General features: G+C 38.2%; 2 non-coding genes across 2 annotated transcripts; one reads left to right on the top strand and one right to left on the bottom strand.

Annotated features, from left to right (window-relative positions):
• The first annotated feature begins 8,444 nt into the window (after positions 1 to 8,444).
• Trnas-cga lies at positions 8,445 to 8,526 on the top strand. Its single transcript has one exon. It is a non-coding gene; the product is annotated as a tRNA-Ser (tRNA).
• Positions 8,527 to 16,354: 7,828 nt separating this feature from the next.
• On the bottom strand, positions 16,355 to 16,427 carry Trnar-ucg. Its single transcript has one exon. It is a non-coding gene; the product is annotated as a tRNA-Arg (tRNA).
• Positions 16,428 to 19,290: the final 2,863 nt, after the last annotated feature.

Below are 19,290 nucleotides of genomic sequence, written 5' to 3'. Positions count from 1 at the left end.
ATATGAAAGGTGCACAGATTTACATGTTCTCAGGCAGTCATGCACCTATAAAGGCCTAGGAAAGCACAATAAGATGACCATAATGTGGGTTCCGGGACTTGAAAGTATAGAAAGATATGAAAAGGCTGATCAAGGATTCAAAAAAGGGGCAGCCTTCTCACCCATGGAACCAGAACTACAACTAGGTGCACCGGAGTGTGTGCTTAAGTCTGAATTGGAAAAATTGCTCGAGAAAGAAAAACTCAATCACTAGACAAAACACCAGATATGAGGAAAGCTAAGGGATCTATAAATTTTCCAAAAAGAAAGGCGAACTCCCTTCTTTCAGCAAGCAGGATTTGATGAAAATTACAGGCCTCATCTAAAGATGAGGGGCAAAGTAGAGATAGAAACATGACAACTTTCTCAGGAGGAACCAGAGACCTCGGGATATAGCCTTTGTGAATGTGAATCACTAGCCCGGTTACGGTACAGCCACATAGGCAAGACAATCCTCACACCAAGCGGTGCGCAAAGAGGCACCGAAGAAAGTGCTTCTGCTTATAGGGAAACGTGCACTTTCCAAGGTTCTTAAAGGTTCCTTAATAAACTTATGTAGGTCACCGTGTAGTCTGGAGATTTGTGGATATAACGACGTTCCCTCTTCAAAAACAAAAAACAAAATTGAATACCATGTTTAATAAGGCTAATTAAATGCAACTCAAGGGGTTCAACATCTTCAGGAGCACATTGCTTTCTATTCCGTCCATTTCCTTCCGGCCTTTTAACCAGCATTAAGCTATAAATTCACAAAGTATATCCATTAAAAACTCTACCGTTACAGATACTTTTAATGAAAAGGTTCCGATCTTTTAAATGGAGGGTTTAAGACAGTAATAAACCGATACCTCCTGGTAATAAATATGTTCAACCTCCTTCCGCCCCGGGGTGGATAAAATGCACTCCGTCTGGGTACAACGTCCGCGTCCGGTCACTCCCGTCGGAAGATATCCTTCGGGTATTCATTAGCAAAGCATTTAAATTCCAAAGCTCGATGGAGGTCAGTTGTTGACATTCTGAAAACGTCGGGTGTATTATGCCGGTCGTACTTAGCAGCTTGAAACAGAATGTTGAAGAGATCCGTTGAATTGTATTCGATTTCGACAGTTGAGAAGCAAGGAAGAGTAATTAGTTTAAGTAAAAGAGTTTATGGTCATGAATTACGTTTTTAAAATGTTTAAAGTATTTTTTTTTTCAAAAATCAATATTGCTGATGAAATCTGCATACTGTCATTGATATTTATGAAAGGAAAAATGAAAGGGTAAACAACTCACCAGGTCTACTGATCAGTAAAAGATGATAAAACAACTATAAAATATTAACGGTTTTACAAATGAGGTGTATATGCCCAACACCGTTGAGATTCCAGCGATAGCATGATGTTAACCTTCCATCATCTTTGCCTCTTTTGCTCCATCGTTTTAATATCTTGTTCTTCAATGTAAACTCCAAGATAGGAAAGCGCCAAAGAATGTAGGAAGTGCAATTTCACCCACATGAATCCAAGCGATTTAAAAGGGTCACATTATTTTTTCTCTAGAATTTGTTGGTTAGTTGGGTTTTTGGCTGTTAACTAGAAACACCTCCCATTGTTGCACCAAACTCTAGGTCATCTGCGAATCTGTATTTTGATGTCCCATTCGTGATAGATTTATTACAATGAAATGCTATAAGAAAAATTCTTAAATATAAAAAAGCACATCCCATCCCCTCCAACGGACTAACGGATCCTGGGGTAAATCCGAACAGGAAAAAGCCCAACTAACAAACGTCTGCATTATTCAATCCCCACCCAAACATCCAAGAACTTCACCATTTTGAAAAAATCATTAATGGACTTGACGAACCAAGTCCTAGTCCAACCAAGTCTCTCCTATCAAAACCTTACTACTGTCCTACGCCCAACCATTTCCCTACCCGTTGGAAATTGTCTTCTGTCAGGACGATCCCAAAACCTAAAATTCATCTTCCTAGCTCCTTTTGCCCATTGAATTGTAAAAGCTCTTATTGATCCGTCTGTCCAAGGAAATTCCTATTAACACGATTCCTCATCACCAATTCGGCTTTTTGAGTTGCCACTCGACTGTCCAACAAGCATATCACATAGTAAACGTTATTTCCCTCTTCCTTGAGCTAAAGCAATATTGCCCCGGTGTATTCTTTGATATACGCCAATCCTTTGACAGGATAACACACTGTACTATTGCGGAAACTCAAGAACAGACCACAAGCAATCTATTACCTTATCCTAAGATCCTATGTTAACGATCGTTTCTTTATATTCGTATTCCACGTATTACATAAAACTTCCTTATCTCCTATATATCCTATTCTATCTGATGTATCACATGAGGTCCTCGCACGTTTGCTTTGTTCAATTTATACCTTCGACCAACCTACTCAACCTAACAGTACCCTCACCTTTGCCGATGATACGACAATCCCCCCGTCACAGCTTCCCGTAATATCCAAGCATTTCCTCGAATCCTGGCTCCGACAATAGGGATTCAAAGTACATTAAGGTGGCCATTCACGATCGCTCCTAGCAGTCCAAACGGAGCGACGCCGTTCCAAAAACCGCGTCAATGGCAAAACTGAACTGGCGTGCCCGGCTGTACCGAATATTCGACCGGTCCAAACTCCATCGCGCCATTCCACTATGGCGCGTTCTTGAATGGGAAAACCTGGCGTGAACGCTGGAATATTGGAGCGATGGCTTGGTCGTGAATGGGAAAACTCGCGTTTTTTTGGCGCAGTCTCCGTCTTTCTGTCACTGAGCAAACATCTCCGCCGTCCATTCTCAAAAAGTCAAAAACGTTTATTCTTTATTGGTAATGACATCCAATCGAGATTTTATTGTTGAGGTGATTGAATTGTATGAAAGTTTACCATGTTTATGAAAGTGGTGGACAATGATTATATTACCCCGATAGAAATAAAAGAAATTCGATCCTCAACCAGTTGGTCGACGTTTTCAAAACAAAGGATACAAATACAACGAGAGATGCGGTAGTCACCATAACTCAAGTGGTAGAGCAAGCGGCGTATTTAGCCGAAGGCCATGGATTCAGATCCCGCTCGTGGCACTAGCTTTTTCATTTCAACCAAAACCTTACAAAAAAGATTTAATAATCTTTAAAGAAGTAATTTGGTCAATAGAACACTAAATATAATGAATAAATAAGACGTTTCATCCATCCTTAAATAGTCCCTCCAATCAGCGGGCTCAAGGGAAAGATCTTTCATCAAATTGATGTGGGTATTACGGCTTTTGTTCAGGAGCCACTTCTTAAACCATTTCCTATTCGAATTAAGAATAGCACAAGAGATCGTCATCCATTTTGAGAAGGTAATTCACTGGTAATTCGTAGCGACAGGCTGTGGAGCGGTTGTGAATGTCCCCTCAAAATTCAGGCACTCCAAATGGAGCTGTACGGCTTGGCGCGGTTCCATTTGGAGTGATCGTGAATGGCCACCTTAATATTCACACAAAACAACGAACCGTTCCCACCAGTTTACCTCAACAATGTTCCCATCCATGTTTCGAACTATGCACGATACTTCGAACTCTACCTCATAATATACGACTAAGCGTCACGACTCTAACATAGGGTTTATAGTATTAAAACGACTACTCTACAGGCGATCTAAACTCACACTGACAAACACAAGATAACTTTACATTACCATGCTGGACCCCATTTGTACATACGGATTTGAACTGTCCGGGCCTGCAAACGTTACAATCTTAATCGAATCTATTCCCTCCAATATAACTCCTCAGAACAACAATCACCGCTCCTTTTTATGTCTTAAATTACACCATCCAAACCAAACTAAAGGTTTCTCTTGTTACTTAGCCTAACGCCACTACAAAACTTTCCGTTTCAAACAATTCCATCATCCGAGCACTTTCGCCAAAAATCTGGCATCTACCACGTTACCTAATATCTTCCCAGGAGAAGCATCGGTGGCTCCGCGACAACGTCACTACCTGCCATCGGTCTCCTAGGATGGAGCCCATTTCACTGAACATGTTGATGTAATAGTCCATCGCTGGATGCTGTGATCATTTTTCGCTGTCGATTTTTCCATGTCATTGTTTGTATGTTATACTATTGTATATGTTTTACTAGTTGCAGGGAACGAATGAAATTGCAAAAAATGAAGAATTAAAATTTTTAAAAATCCCATCTTCACACAAATTTAGATGATTTCTTGCAAAACTTTACACTGTGTCTTGCTCTGAAGTACAAGAAGAATTAACCCATGGCAGGCGGTGTTGAGCGTCATCCGACTTGAAAATTTCGCTTTACACTGCGTAATCTATTACCTAATATTTCTGCCTCTGGGTTCGAATCCCGACTTTGTAATGATAGTATGAAAAATGAACCGCAATGGGGTTTGACCCCTTGTCGGGACATCCAACAGATCCCATGGGTAAGCTCATGGGTATGACGGAAGAGTTTTACTTTACTTTTACCTAACTCCATCTTGCATTAAAGCAATTCTAGCCGAATCTCATTTAAACCTATTACTGGAAAAATCAATTGAAACATGTAAAGCATGAAAACATTTAACATCCGGAGTGTCAGAAAAGGATTTTGCACCCAAAATAAACACAGAAGAGATTGAATGTATAGAAGACAAGACTAGAACAAAATAAACAAACTTTTACATTTGCTGTTGTTGCCAAAATATTCGCAAATGAATTTGCATAGTTTGCTATAACATGCATGGTTTTGTACTCTTTTGAACATGCATTAAAAGCTTTGGTCGTTAACATCGAAAATCACCTACGCACTTTTATCATGCTAATGAAGACATGAATGCCTACTTAACAATTGACCTTTACCTCACGTCACCTCTTTGAACTGCGCATTTAAATTGTGTCGCGTCCCCATCTAAAAAAATATCTGACGATCCTTTATTTTATTACTTTTATTACAGAAGTGAGGGTAACAAGACTATAGTACAAAAATGCTAATGATAAAAAAAAGTTGATATTTGTTTATTTGCACTATGGTCAGCACTGATCCTGGAGGACACACGTCTTGAGAAACCAGCTTAGATTGGTACTCTCACTGCCGAGGGATTACGGAGTGACTTGAAGTGAAATGACTCTGGGCCAACATCATTTAAGGCGAAATAGAGCATTATGGGGTAGATAGAAGGGTTAGGATGAGATGAAAGGTTAAAGTGGTATTTCAGGAAGCTGGAACGGATCAAATCGTCTTTATGGATGGTAAGGTTAGAGACGTAGTAAAGAGTTGGATAATTTGTCTGGCGACTTTTCATTGGAACTTTTCGATGCACTGGTCATTGGATGGCTTCTTGGTAGCCCATAGTTTTGCCCCAAATGTCCAAATAAACCGAATTATTGTTGTGTAAGGTATTAGTTGCCACAGTCGCTGAGACATTCACAGTCTGATTTTGGTCCTAGCAGTCTTCTGAGATGTCCCATTTGTCGTGTCGCTTCAAAAAAGTGTGTGGATTCCACGCCTGTGAGGTCTAGGTACAGTGTTATGTATTCTCTTGTATGGATGTCGATTAGTCCTTGTTATTATGTGTATAGTCTAGGGCAAGGATGTTTTTACATCACAAAAGTGATTTAAATTAAGAATTGAAGGCAACTGTAATCCCAACAAAACGTACCACCAATCAGCGAGGATTAGGAGACCAAAGATGATAAGTTTCTATAAAACTATAGATTTTATTATGTTATTCAAAGCGCTATCGTTAATTACGAATATAGCATTTTCAATTTTTTTCGGTAAATTTGTTTATATAAGCATGATACAATTGCAAATATTTATTTACTAATAAAAGGTTCACTGCTTTTCTTGGGTATGGATTGCGCCGAGTCGACTTCTGCTATGCAGACCCGTCATGATTGGAAGTCAAGACGGCACAGGCAACCGGATAACAAACCAATTTTTTTAACATAAAGTGACTATGGCATTTACACTATAAATTCATAGTTTTTACATATTTTCATGATAATTTCATGTAAACGCGATATTGAAATCTCATTTTGCGTGTCAGAATTGTTTATATAGACACAAATTCTAATGAAATATCTGATTTGTTTCGAACAACACTAGTAGCACAGTTTATATTTTAATTAAATTAATTTCTTGATAATCCCAATCAACACGATATCGCTCTCGTAAGGGGGCTCGACCAAAACTAGAAGGGTTAACGTGGAGAAAAAGATAATTGGTTGTTCTTGGTCGAAAAGTATTAGATACACGTATGTTGTTACCAATGGGAGTATGCAACACCCCAAAAATTGTCTAAGAACATGGCGAGTTGTGTAAGTTTTGAAGATTAAAGTTTGTAAAATTCGAAGGTATGTGAAGCGTTGATGTAGATGGCCAAGGGAGGAAGTCAAAGTAAGACTTTCCTTCATCATCATGGTTCTGATGGTAAAACAAAAGTTTAAAGTGAAATCCTCCCATAACCTTAACTCTCCCCTGAAATATCACTCCTTCAGTGTACTTCAATAATATCCCCCAATCAATTGCGGACGTGCGGTACCTAACACACCTGATGAGAACATTGTTCTTTTTTGCCTGACCCTCCAAAAATAGAATTAGTTTTTCAGTTTCTTTCTGCAAAATGGTGAGGCATGAAACTTCTTCTTTTAAAATTTTATTTTTTTCTTTTAGATTTGCCAACTCAGTCACCATCACAGGAAATTCATCCTTTATACCTAGGTTGCTTCCTCTTACCTCTAAACTACAGATAAATGACTGAAACTTGGTGTCGAGCATAGATTCAACCTTGCCAAAATATCAAGCTCCTGAACTGTCAGTTTTTTGATACAGACGAAATAGAAGACGACAGTGTAGGACTTATTTCGTAAGGTACTTAGGACAAAACAAGGTGCGGTACTTAGAACTAAACAACACCACACACCACAAGGGTCCTGGCTGGAAAAGAAAGGAAGAATATTTTTAAGCTGGGGAGCATCATCATGAACCTGAGATAAACCTCCCACATACCTTCACTCATCTTTTTACTTACTTTACTGGTAACATATGAAGAAGCTTGTTTGCACATTTCATCCTTAATTTTCTCACTTATCAGAGAACATCTATACCTTGTTGACATAGCTTAAAGATAAACAGTCCATCTCCTACCCATTACTTATTACCAAATCCTAAAATCCTTTCTTACTTAGAATGCTTAAGATTGAGATGCGGCGACGAGTTTTCCGATGTCCGACCTAACCAGGTCCCATGATAAATGTCCCACTTAAATAAGGATGTCCCACAAAGGAGCATTTTTGGTCCCATCCTTTATATCATTTACATTGCTGAGATTTCAATACATCCCAACACAATCCTTTCAATATTGACGATACTTAATTTTATCTCCTAACTCCAATCCTATTATTGAAGAATGGTGCAAGTAAAATACTTAGAGCTACACTTAGGCAGTAGAACGACGTGGAATCCTCACACAAGTCTAAAGCGATAAGAACTAAGTAGACGATTTGAACGCTACAAGGACTTATAGTACCGAAATCAGACTTGTCGTTAAAGAACAATCTAAGTACGTATCAAACAAAACTTCGACCTATTTGGACATACGTACTGCGGGGTACCCTCCCAAGCAACATAGCATCCAACGAATCCGGACATTCCAATCAAAAGTCATCAGAAAAATACTCCAAACTCCTTACTGTGTCTCCAACCTGTCAAATATCCGATCCCGTTTTATCAAGTTTCACTCCAATCTTTGAACCAACCTAACCCTACTTGAAGGCCTTTCCATCACTTCCTTCCCAAAAACCATCCACGTCGCCTGAAACGACTATGGACCCGAGACCTCTCGCCCTTAACACGATAACAAATTGGGTGTCAGCATTGGCTGGCTTCTCATATCACATGTCTCCTCCGGGTGCAGTTCTGGCATTAGTGTTATGCTTTATCGGGATTTTATAACGTCAAGGACCGTTTGTAATGTGTGTAATTCATTTACAGGTCGCAAATAAATATTATTATTTAAAAAAGTAGAAATAACAAAATAGAAAAACATTATTGCATTTAAGAATTAATGTTTATAATAACTCAGTACCAATTATTCCTCCGCTTATGATTTATTGATTACTATTAATGTAAGTTAGTAATGCTCTGATTTATTGGTCAAAATTAAACTGAAGAAAAATGTGAGATCTCAATAAACACCTATTTATTAGTTTTAAAATAAATTTAAAAAACTTTTTTAATGGTACATATAAAATGTCAGAACCTGACGGTCTTTTATCAAAGCAGGACCTTCAAAATCAACCCTCTTTCATAAATAATTATCAAGAATAAATTCTTCTTGAGGTTTCGATTTATTTCTTATGCTCCTGGTGAATGCAACTTGATATCTAGCATGGGCCTCTACCAGAGCTGCGGTGTCCGAGTGGTTAAGGAGTTGGACTCGAAATCCAATGGGCTCTGCCCGCACAGGTTCGAATCCTGTCCGCAGCGGTTTAAATTTTTCTTCCGGAACAGAAACATTGTGCCACCGTTAAATAAAGACAAAATTATTTTTTTACTGAACATCAATTTTAGGAATAATTAATATTACTAATTGTTTTTTTTTAATTTTGCATGTTCCATCAAAATATTACATACACTATTAAACTTATTGCAAAAATATGTATATAATTTAAACAAACACATAAACTAATACCATTTGAAATATTAATCCTTAATATAATAGTTATGGCTTGTAAAACAAGTCTGTATCGTTGCTTAATAATTCGATTTTGTCCTTCTTGTGTTTTGAAACAATATTTATTTAGTCTTTTTGTTAATGCTCTAAAAAGGGATTAGTTAAGGTGTTTTAATTCTGAGTTTCGTTCGAGTTGTATTTTTAATAGGTGTTTTGCTAATTTAAAAACGAATGAAAGATAATGTATTTTTAGTCACTTAAATAAAGAAGATAAAAAGGAGAGAGAATTATTATTTAATATTATCTTCGTCATTTAATCGGTTTTTTATTGCTGGAAAGGAATAACCTGGGCTCAGACTGCTGGAAAAATTTATAACGGCGATGACGCTTTACTAGGAAGCATTGTCGGTATGTGGTTTGATCGGTTCGGAAAGATGACGTACAAATGAAAGCTTTTGTCACAAATAATAACGACGCCACACTTCGCAGAGACACTTAACATATTTCGCACGAAAGTTTTAACATATTTGAGAGCAGATGGATATGTTTGTTAGAGTGATAATTGGGTTTTTCACACGTGACTAAGAATTTATTGGGCAGCAATGCGGTTCTCTCCTGAAATGCCTTATAAACCCATTTTTAAGAAGAACGATAACGGAGGTGAAAAGTCGGTATTGTAGAACAATATTCAGAGAGGATTCTGCGGAAAACGCAGCGACACACCGTTAACGACGTCAAAAGCCGGTATCCCAAGATCCTGTGTATTTTGACCGATTAGAAGGGGTGGGTTATTATGAGCTTCTTCTGCCCAGCTAAACCCCAAAGAAGTGATAGGACTACCGGTCACTGCCAATTGAGAAAACATCTACATAACATGGATATATTCAATTATGACCCCATTTGTAGGCTATGCAATGAGGAGGAAGAAACTGTCGCCCATATCATCTTCGAATGCGACACAACCGCTCAATGAACACAAGCACAACAAGAAAACCCAGGGAAAGGGTTTGTAGCAAGGTCCGTCAATTACCTAACACTCCTTAGAACAAGGTTCTCGTCGATTGCATTGAACTAAAAAAAAAAAAANAAGTATGTTGTAATTAATATAACGACAATAATACATGTAGTTTGAATAAAAATATGAGTGTCCGGTACTTTTGTCTTCGACTGTACTCGATGCGATCCGACGAAAATTTAGACAGTGGGGATCGCAGAGCGTCGGGTAGGTTAGCGTGGCATAACATCGGGTAGAAGTGCACGGGGGTTATGCAACCTTATGGAAAATCGGAGTTTGGATTTGCGTCGGGTAGCATCGGGTAGATGTGCACGGGGGTAATGCAACCTTATGGAAAATCGGAGTTTGGATTTGCGTCGGGTAGCATCGGGTAGCGTCGCATGGGGTAGCATCAGGTAAGTGTGTTTCTGGCTTAAGCCAGAAGGCTGCGAAGCTTAGGGAACAGAACCCACGGCTTGTTAATAGCCATCATCATAAACCTCAGCAGACGTCGATGACGTAATTCATATCTTTCAGCTATTGTCTGAGTCATTCAAATGTGAAAAACCATCATCTACAAAGGCAATCACATCAGTTTTGGCATGAAAATCCATATTTAGAGTCAAAATAACCAGCAACATGGGCCCTGAGGATGAGGTAGGCGGTTTTTTGGCTGTTTCAATTAACAGGGATGCGCGTCAGTGACTTATAAATAGATTTATCTCAACAAAAACCTCCGACTTCCTAGAAATCCATCATCATCTTCAATACTGCAACAAGCCTTAGTCGTCGTCGATAATGCATTTGATACCTTCTAGATACGTTATTCATTGAGTTATACTTACAGTTATTTGAAAGTCAAAAAATTATTAAGATGAGGATGAGGAGGTCATCTGCAAAGGCAACCACACCAGTCCAAGTTTAAAAACGTGTCACAATAACCATGAGCCTTTCAACATTGCGAGTTGGTTTTTCAGTTACCAGGGGCGTCTCTCACAAAAATAATTCTCATTTGACTTTCAGTTGCGTAAGAATCGCAGGGCACCATGCAGAATTGAATACCCTTTGAACTCGGAGAGATATGGTGAAAACTCGTTCCGTCTTTTGCCAAGTCTATGATGCAAATATGATCAACGAAAGCAAGAATAAATCATCGAAACCTGTATGAAACGAAAAGCTTTTCTAACAGTTTATAAAAAGTAAAAGGATAAATATTTTTCCTTCTGCTTTATTATGTATTAGCATAAATTGAACCTCTGAGTTTGATTCCTCCTCTTCGGACAACAAAAACGGCCGGCATTCACCCTATGTCCGAATTAATTCTCTGTTAAATAAAACGGAATTTCAAAGAATCCGACTCAATTTCGAGGGGGAGATCTGGGAGGAACTTGCGTCTAGGGGTCAATGATCAATTGTGATGGTGGGGTCGGAGGTTTATATGTGTAATCCATAGTAATCGCCTTCCCAGCCTCAATCAATATTGTTCCCAGGGGACATCTATTTATCTTGTTATCTTCTCTGACCTTAGTCATACTCTTAAACCGAACTGGCCAATAGATATCATCCTTGGTATTCGCTCTTCCTAGTCCCACGTTTATCCCTTTCCCTTTTAAGTAAATACTTTGTTATTAATACAAATAAGGGGGATTCGATGTCTCATTGTAAAATTTCATTTAAAAATGAAATAATATTCCTTGTTTCCTTTGTAACATTTATCTTGTTTATTATAAAGGTAAACACTTTAATCAATTTAATCTTTTGATTTTTAAATAAATTTTATTTGTAAAAAGTCATGTTTTTGAAGGGAAAATAACTCATGTGCGTGTGTAATGCAAAACCACGCAACTCCTTTCAGGCTTTGGCTAAATGACTAAATAGATAAAAATCTGTTGGAAGCAATACTGGAATAAGGTGGATGCGGAAGAACGCCTCCTTTAATTTTCCATGGTGGTGTGCGATTCTTAATCAACTGAAAGTCCGATAAGAATTAATTTTTAGACGCGCATCCCTGTTAAATGAATAGACTTTCATGGCAAAACTGACGTAGTTGCCTCCGCAGATGACCTCGTCATCTTCATCTTAATTGACGTTGAAATAACTGCAAACTATCGATTAAAGAATCACGTTAACATGATTACCCAAAAAATATCAAAAGCATCATGGACGTCTGGTAAGGTTTATTTCCGTATTAATGATGATGATTGAAAGATACTAGGAAGTCGGGGTGTTTTGTTCCCCAAATACTGCAGCCTTCTGGCTTACGGAACTTTCCTAGTACCTCGGTGCAGTGCAATCGACTCGATGCTTCTCAAAAGGAGTGCTAGGTTGCTACAATTCCTTTCTCTGGATTTTCATTGTATCCCAAGTTATGACTCCTTTGAAAGTTTCACATTCGAAGATGATATGGGGGGGGGCTGTTTTTTCAGATGCCAGTGACCGGTATTCTTATCATTCCTCTGAGCTCTCTATAACTGTAGCAGTGCGTTTGCCAGTCATGGTGAGGGTTGTTTTAATATGAGTTTACTCTTGCGCTATTGTATTCCACTACAACTGTATATTCTGCACTACCAAATTTCCCTTTATTTTAGAATTATCTATCAAACCAGTTCAAAAAGCCTCGCCATATGGTCCAACTAGTGTAGTTCCCTTCATGTTCAAAGTATGTGAAAAACTTCTCCTTAAAAGATTTCTGGCAAAATTTAACTCCTTTAACCTTCTCCCAGACCATCAATCTGGCATTCTCTGCCACCATTCAGTCCATCAATTGTTTATATCCTCCCTTGAGCACAAAGGATATTGTAAGGTAGCTTTTCTTGACGTGGCACAAGCGTTTGATTGAATATGGCCTTCTGAACAAATTAAAGCGAGGCCTTCCAAATACCCTCTACTTGTTATATAACAGAGCGGTTCTTTCGGGTCCGTCAATGATCAGATTACTCCGAATTCTACTTTCCTGGCCACGGGGTATCGCAGGGCATTCTACTCGGACCATTTCTCTATATCCTTTATACTGCAGATGATCCCACTATTCTCACCACCCTCCTTACATCTTCTGCCGAGCTGTGTTGTCCTCTAACCCCGAACCTGCGGTTGCTTCGGAGGATCTGCAGAGACATATCACGTGTATAGCAGATTTGTGTACTCATTAGAAATTAAGACAAATGAAAGCAAGTGCGTCCATGTTACATTTACACTCCAAAGCAAATCTTCTGTAACAATATACAACAATGTTCCTACCACCAAATCCGCATGAGTTCGTTATCGTCGGTTCCACCTAGACTCACGCTTAACTTAAAATTAGCATACACGACTGAAACAAGACCTAAACGGTTGCTATTCTTCCCTCCCCACACCTACTCGAACATATTACAAATGTGATTACAAAACTTTTTTTTACACGGTCACAGCACTAACTAGCCAGCGCTGAACCCAGAGGAGACGTACCATGAGAAACCAGTGTGAGGGAAGGGGCAAGGAAGAATCGAAGCCTTTGGCGTGTTCTCTTCGTGTGATAGGGCTCGAGCAGTAGGGTTACGATGGATCGAGGGGTTGGTTTGAAATTTTTAAAATCGAGAAAAAACAAAAGAACAAAAGAAATATTAGGTCGTTGTGGATAGTGAGGTCGGTGACGTAATAAGGAGGTTGTCTGAAGATTTTGTAAGGATTGGAAGCGCTGGATGTTAGATAGCTTGGCAGAGCCCCACAGTTCCTCTCATTATGTCCAAAGCGGTCGCAGTATCGGTTAGTTTAGTTTTGACGATCAAGTCAGATTTTAGACCTCGAATTTCCCATAGTTCTTCTGTTGAGTCTCTTAAATGGGAATTTCACCACGTCAGTCTGCTGTTTAGTTGTAGCTGTTTAGAACTTGTTTAGGTATAGTCCTAAGTATTTGAGGATTTACTGAGTACATTTTTCTTCATTCGGTCTTGTCCGACACTTTTTGTACCAGTCTTCGATAAGATCATGTGCTTGGATGCTGGAGGTATCTTGGATAGGATTCGAGGTTTCGATCATATGGTAACATCATTTAGCATGTTTCTTAAGGGGTAGATCCACTATTACCAATTTATTTCATTATTATGATTTTATTGTTAATTCCCTTGAGAATCGAAATAGTGTTCACGCTGTATATACAGTTGACATTGATATTCTTCTTTTTAAGTTGAAAATCCTTCAAGCAGGTGATCCTTTGTATCACCTTCATCGAATCATTTCAACCTGTTCGCTCTTTCTCTGTTCTCATTAATTTTGGACAGTTATGGAAACGTCCATTATCCTACGTCTCCAATCCTCTCACTCTAAAGTCATGTGAGCAATTATAGATGCTCTGTATTATGTCTGCAATACTTCGACCTTAAAATTCCATTTATCATATTTATCCAAAAATTAATTTCCCAAAATTTTACCAAGTTCCACAATAATCTCTTTCAACACACCGTAGTCTCGCCCGAGCCTTGTCCAACAGAAGCCATTATCATCCCATGAGACGTCTTAAGAGGAAATGACCCCGCGACCTCCTTTCTTAGGAGTAGGTAATGCAGTAGGAGAGTAATATTGATTATTTGCTCCCCTCAATGTAAATATGTGGCTGTAAATATATGTAAGTATCCTCAAATTACACGTTGTATTAGAAATTATACTGAAAATCTCTACTAATCTTCTTGGTTTTTTTATAAATTTCGTTTAGAAATAAATGTTATTTAAGTGAATATAGTGGTAAATACGGTGTATAATCAGAATTGGATATGATTTCTGTAATACCCTTAAATTACAGATGTTCTATGCGAAAAATTATAGGCGTTACTATTTAAAATTTCGTTCCAGATATTCTTGATTTTCAGAAAAATGGGTATTTTATGTTTCAAACATTCTGAATAACTATAAGAAGAAGAAAAAAAGATTACAGCCATTTCTTCAGGATTGTATCGCATGGAAACTCTCGGCCGTTGGAAACAGTCCGTTTCCCATATTTCTCCCAGGCTGTTTTTATGTGTCGAAACCAATTTCGCGGACTTGTCAAAGGGGAAGCATATGTATTAATGTAAGTGATTGATATAAATTAGATGGTCACTGGGGTGAGGAGGAAAATATACAGGGTCGGGCGAAACATTAGGAAACCGTCCCGGGCTATTACCACCGAGATTTAGTGTCCATAAGAATTGCTCTGGTCGGCCCCTCGCTGCCGAGGCAACGAGGTCCACAAGGAAAAACAACTTTTCAACAGCCTACTCATTATCGGTTGTTCTTTAGGCCTTTTTGACATCTCTCCTGTAGGAAATGTTTTAAACTAAAATAAAGACGATTAATTCGGGAAAAACGTCGTTGGATTTTCTATGTGTTCTATGAAACTATCATTGTGGTAGATAACGTCAAAAACATCAACTTATCACTCATTTTTCCAAATAACATGTTAGTAAATGCCTACAGAATTTTGCACCCGAGTCCATTGTTGAAGCTAAAGTTTATTTTACCCACAGCTAATTCTAAAATTTTACCTTTTTGATCGTTTTCAAAGTTTGACATAGTAAAAGGGGCAACGTGACATCAATCAGAACGACCTCCGCTGCATCAATGGAAGACGTCCAAAATCAAAAAAAACACCAGCACATAACTTTCTCTAGGAAGAGGCCAACAATTCACAAACTTATGCAAATACAGGGCCCAAGCTGACGTTCCACAAGAGAGGATTCTTGGACCTCTCTTTTTCACGATATACACTGCTGAGATACCTATTATCCCACAAACAATCATCACCGCTTGACGATACAGCAATCGTTCCAAAATGTCCCTTCACCTCATTTATAAACTATGCAGTGCCTTGAAATATGATCCAAAATATCCAAAAAAGGTTATAACAGAGTATTTAATTCAATCATTGAAAAGGCCCCTCTACGGAAGAAACACTGGAAAATATTTTTAGTTTAGGAACACTAATTCAAAGCTTTGGAATCTGGTAAAAATCCTTAAGCTTAATTAAGTTCTAGATAATAATTGAGATGGACCAACAATATTGATCACGCTGCAAGGTTGTAAAGACGATGACTTTTTTTTAAATTTAACCTTCGACAAACTACTTACTATAAATTCACCCTAAACCATCTAAACTTCCACTAAATTCAAAAAATTGATATCCACTATTTTTCAAACTTATGTGGACTTACGGTATCAAACTTTGGGGATCAACCAAGCTTTCTAACTCTTGCATCAAAAGTCCTAAGAAAATTCGTTAATCCTTCTTTCTAAGTATCAAATTTCACTCTAGTTAGTCTCTGTTGTATTTATTCCAATGTTCTGCTCCGTCAACTCAGTTCTACTTCCATCGCCGATGGCCAGTATTCACCAAAACACATCAAAATTAGTTGCCAGTCGAACCTTCTTGCTAACACAGCTTATATTAAGATTGCGCACTCTCTTTCAAACGGACTACAATCGAAGAATATATGCTATCATGACTAAACCCATTCTATACCCATTCAAATTCATTTTGATTTCACCAATATCAACAAAAACGACTCATTTTCGTTCAAGATTCATTATTATAAATTAGAAAATGACACTTTGACATACCCTCTAATTGAAACCATCGGAAAATTACATCTAAACAATGAAAAAAATTGAAAAACAGAAAAATAAACAAAAAAAAGTGCCGACCGTGACAGGATTCGAACCTGCAATCTTCGGATCCGAAGTCCGACGCCTTATCCGTTAGGCCACACGGTCGCCCTTAAAGAGCCCTTTTTTGCAAGGCATTTCGACTCCAATGGAAGCTAAACAATTTTGTCGATTAACCGAGTTGCTTATATAATTTAAAATTCTGCTTAATGTGAAAATTTGTTTTTTAAAAATTCAACGATTAAGTTTGATCTGCTGACGGGATTTAATTTAATTTGTGAAAATGTTTCAAAATAAATACTTCCTGGAAGGATCCCAGCAACTTATTCAGGCCCCAAATAAAATCGTTTTTAGATAACAAGTCTGCTGTGCATATAAATTATTTTTTCATTTTTAGTAAATAAATAACAACTAGTTTACTATTTGTTATATTTATTTTATAAAAAATTGTGCAACCAAGCAGGTAGAATAAATGTGGGATATAAAAACATAAACACTTTTCTCTCGCTCGCTCACTCTCTCTCTATTTCTTTTTGTCTCTTTCACGTTCTCTTTCACTTTTTTGTGTTTCATTCTCTTTCACTCTCTCTCTCTCTTTCTATCTATCAGTATTTTCTCTTTCTTTATTCTATCTCTCGCTTTGTCTTTTCTCTTTCTTTCACTCTATCTATCTCCCGTTCTCTTTCTTTATCCGTCTTTTACCCAATCTCGTTCTATTCTCGCTCACTTTCTCTTTTCTATCTCACGCTTTTTCCTTTCTCTTTTTTTCTCGCCCTATCTATTTCCTGCTCCCTTTCTCTATCCTTCTTTGACTCTAACTCGTTCTATTCTCTCTCTCACATTCTCTTTTGTCTTTCTTTTTCTATCTCGTGCTTTTTCCTTTCTCTTTTTTTCTCGCCCTCTCTATCTATCTCCCGCTCTCTTTCTGTATACTTCTTTCACCCTATCTCGCTCTATTCTCTTTCTCTCTCACTCTCCCTTCTCTCTCTTTCTTTTTCTCTTTCTTTTCGCCCTCTCGGTTTCTCTTTTTTCTCTCTCTCACTCCCTATCTATATCCCGCTATCTTTCTGCATCCTTCTTTTATCCTATGTCGTTCTATTCTCCCTCACTCTCTCTCTCTCTCTCTCTCTCTCTCTCTCACTCACTATCACTTTCTCTCTCTCGCTCTCTCTTTCACTCTCTCGTGTTCTTCTCTCTCTCTCTATTTTCTCGTTTTTTTTCATATCTCTCCATTTCTTTTTTTCTCTCACACTCTCTATCTCCTGCTCTCTTTCTCTATCCTTCCTTCAGCCCATCTCGCTCTATTCTCTCTCCCTCTCACTCTCACACACACTCTCTCTTTCTCTCTATCGCTTTCTCTCTCTCCCTCTCTTTCTCACTCGCTCGTGTTCTTCTCTCTCTATTTTCTCGTTCTTTTTCATATTTCTCGCTTTCTTTTTTTGCTCTCACACTCCCTATCACCTGCTCTCTTTCTCTATCCTTCCTTCAGCCCATCTCGCTCTATTCTCTCTCCCTCTCACTCTCTCTCCATCTCTTTCTCTCTCTCTCTCTCTCTCTCTCTCTCTCTCTCTCTCTCTCTCCCTCTCTCTCTCTCTTTTCATCCTATCTCACTCTATTCACTCTCTATCAAGTTCTTTCTCTCGCTTTCTCTTCTCTCTTTCTGTCTCTCACTTAATTTAACCTTATTTTAATCCGCGATCATAACAAGATTTCTACTTTCTTTTTTTATATAATCTACAATCCAAATCATCTTCGATGAATTTCTTTTTTCTTAAGTTATGTTGCCGTGAAAAACGTGATAATTTTGTTTTCATCACTTTTGAACGATCACAAATCAGTAATTAGGTCTATACTAATAAAGATATTTAGTGAATTTATTTTCTCCCCCTCCATATAAACAAACCGAATTCTCCTCCCCTCCCCTTGTAAAATGAAATGAACATAAATCAAACTTTAAAGTGTCCGTTAATTTCGGCCCGTTTAGGGGAAGAACGCGTGGCCCCTTTATTAAGAGACGACTAGAAGGGGACATTTTCCGAAACGTTAACCATATTCAGACGCAATATGCCGACTCGACTGAACAGTAAATCTCGACCTACCCTGAATTATCCCTTGTTTACAACCCCGGGCATTTGGCTCATTGACTCCTTTCCTATTCAATACAATTACAAGATATCACTTACGGAAAGATGAAATTTTACTCTTTCCCCAAGGGAGTAAAACGGTCCACCGAAACAGAAAGAAACGCCAGCCCATCTTCCTAAAGAGGGTTTTAAATTGTACATAATTGTGATTTATGGCCTTCTTTTCAAAAATCAGTCATTGTTCCAACCATATATTGTGTGTAGTGAATGTTTTCAGCACTCGAGAGATTGCTTTTTCCCGGAGTACCTCTATATTTGCCTCATACCTGACGCTTTTATCCACTACTTGAGTATTTCTATCTCAATCCATTTTTCTAACTTCAATTTTCTGGTGTTATGGTTCATTCCTATGGACTGCCCTTTTACTGTCTAGTTGGTCAGCCTATTTATTTCTATACCTTCATGTCCCGGAACCAACCTCGAGGAACTTGTCTTCCTAGGGCCATTAGCTAATTTAGTCACTTCAATACTAGTTCATATGTTTATGGAGATACCTAGATGTCCGAAAGGGATCTATAAACTTTCATTTTCTTGCTTATCAACTCCTGTGACAGAGTTGGATTGCATGGACCTCTATTTGGTATATAGTTGAACGTCCAAGGGGTTTTGCTATGGCGTAATTCGACCCCTTTACCCCTACAATATCTTTGATCCATCCTGAAACTTTGGGTTGCCTTTCATTCAACCATCACTGTTATCTATGATCACTTGGAAGGCTGCGGTAAACTGTTGACGATCCGTTGACAATTTATGAACGGTTCACATTCAGCACATCAAAACCTTGACCAAAAATTGAACGATTATAATATAGGTTTTTGCCATAATAA

The sequence above is a fragment of the Cimex lectularius genome, unplaced genomic scaffold (assembly GCF_000648675.2).
Source record: "Cimex lectularius strain Harlan isolate CLEC.00 unplaced genomic scaffold, Clec_2.1 scaffold359, whole genome shotgun sequence".
NCBI classification, from domain to species: Eukaryota; Metazoa; Arthropoda; class Insecta; order Hemiptera; family Cimicidae; genus Cimex; species Cimex lectularius.
The sequence above is the reverse complement of the archived record's forward strand: the minus strand, read 5'-3'. Positions and strand labels throughout refer to the sequence as shown.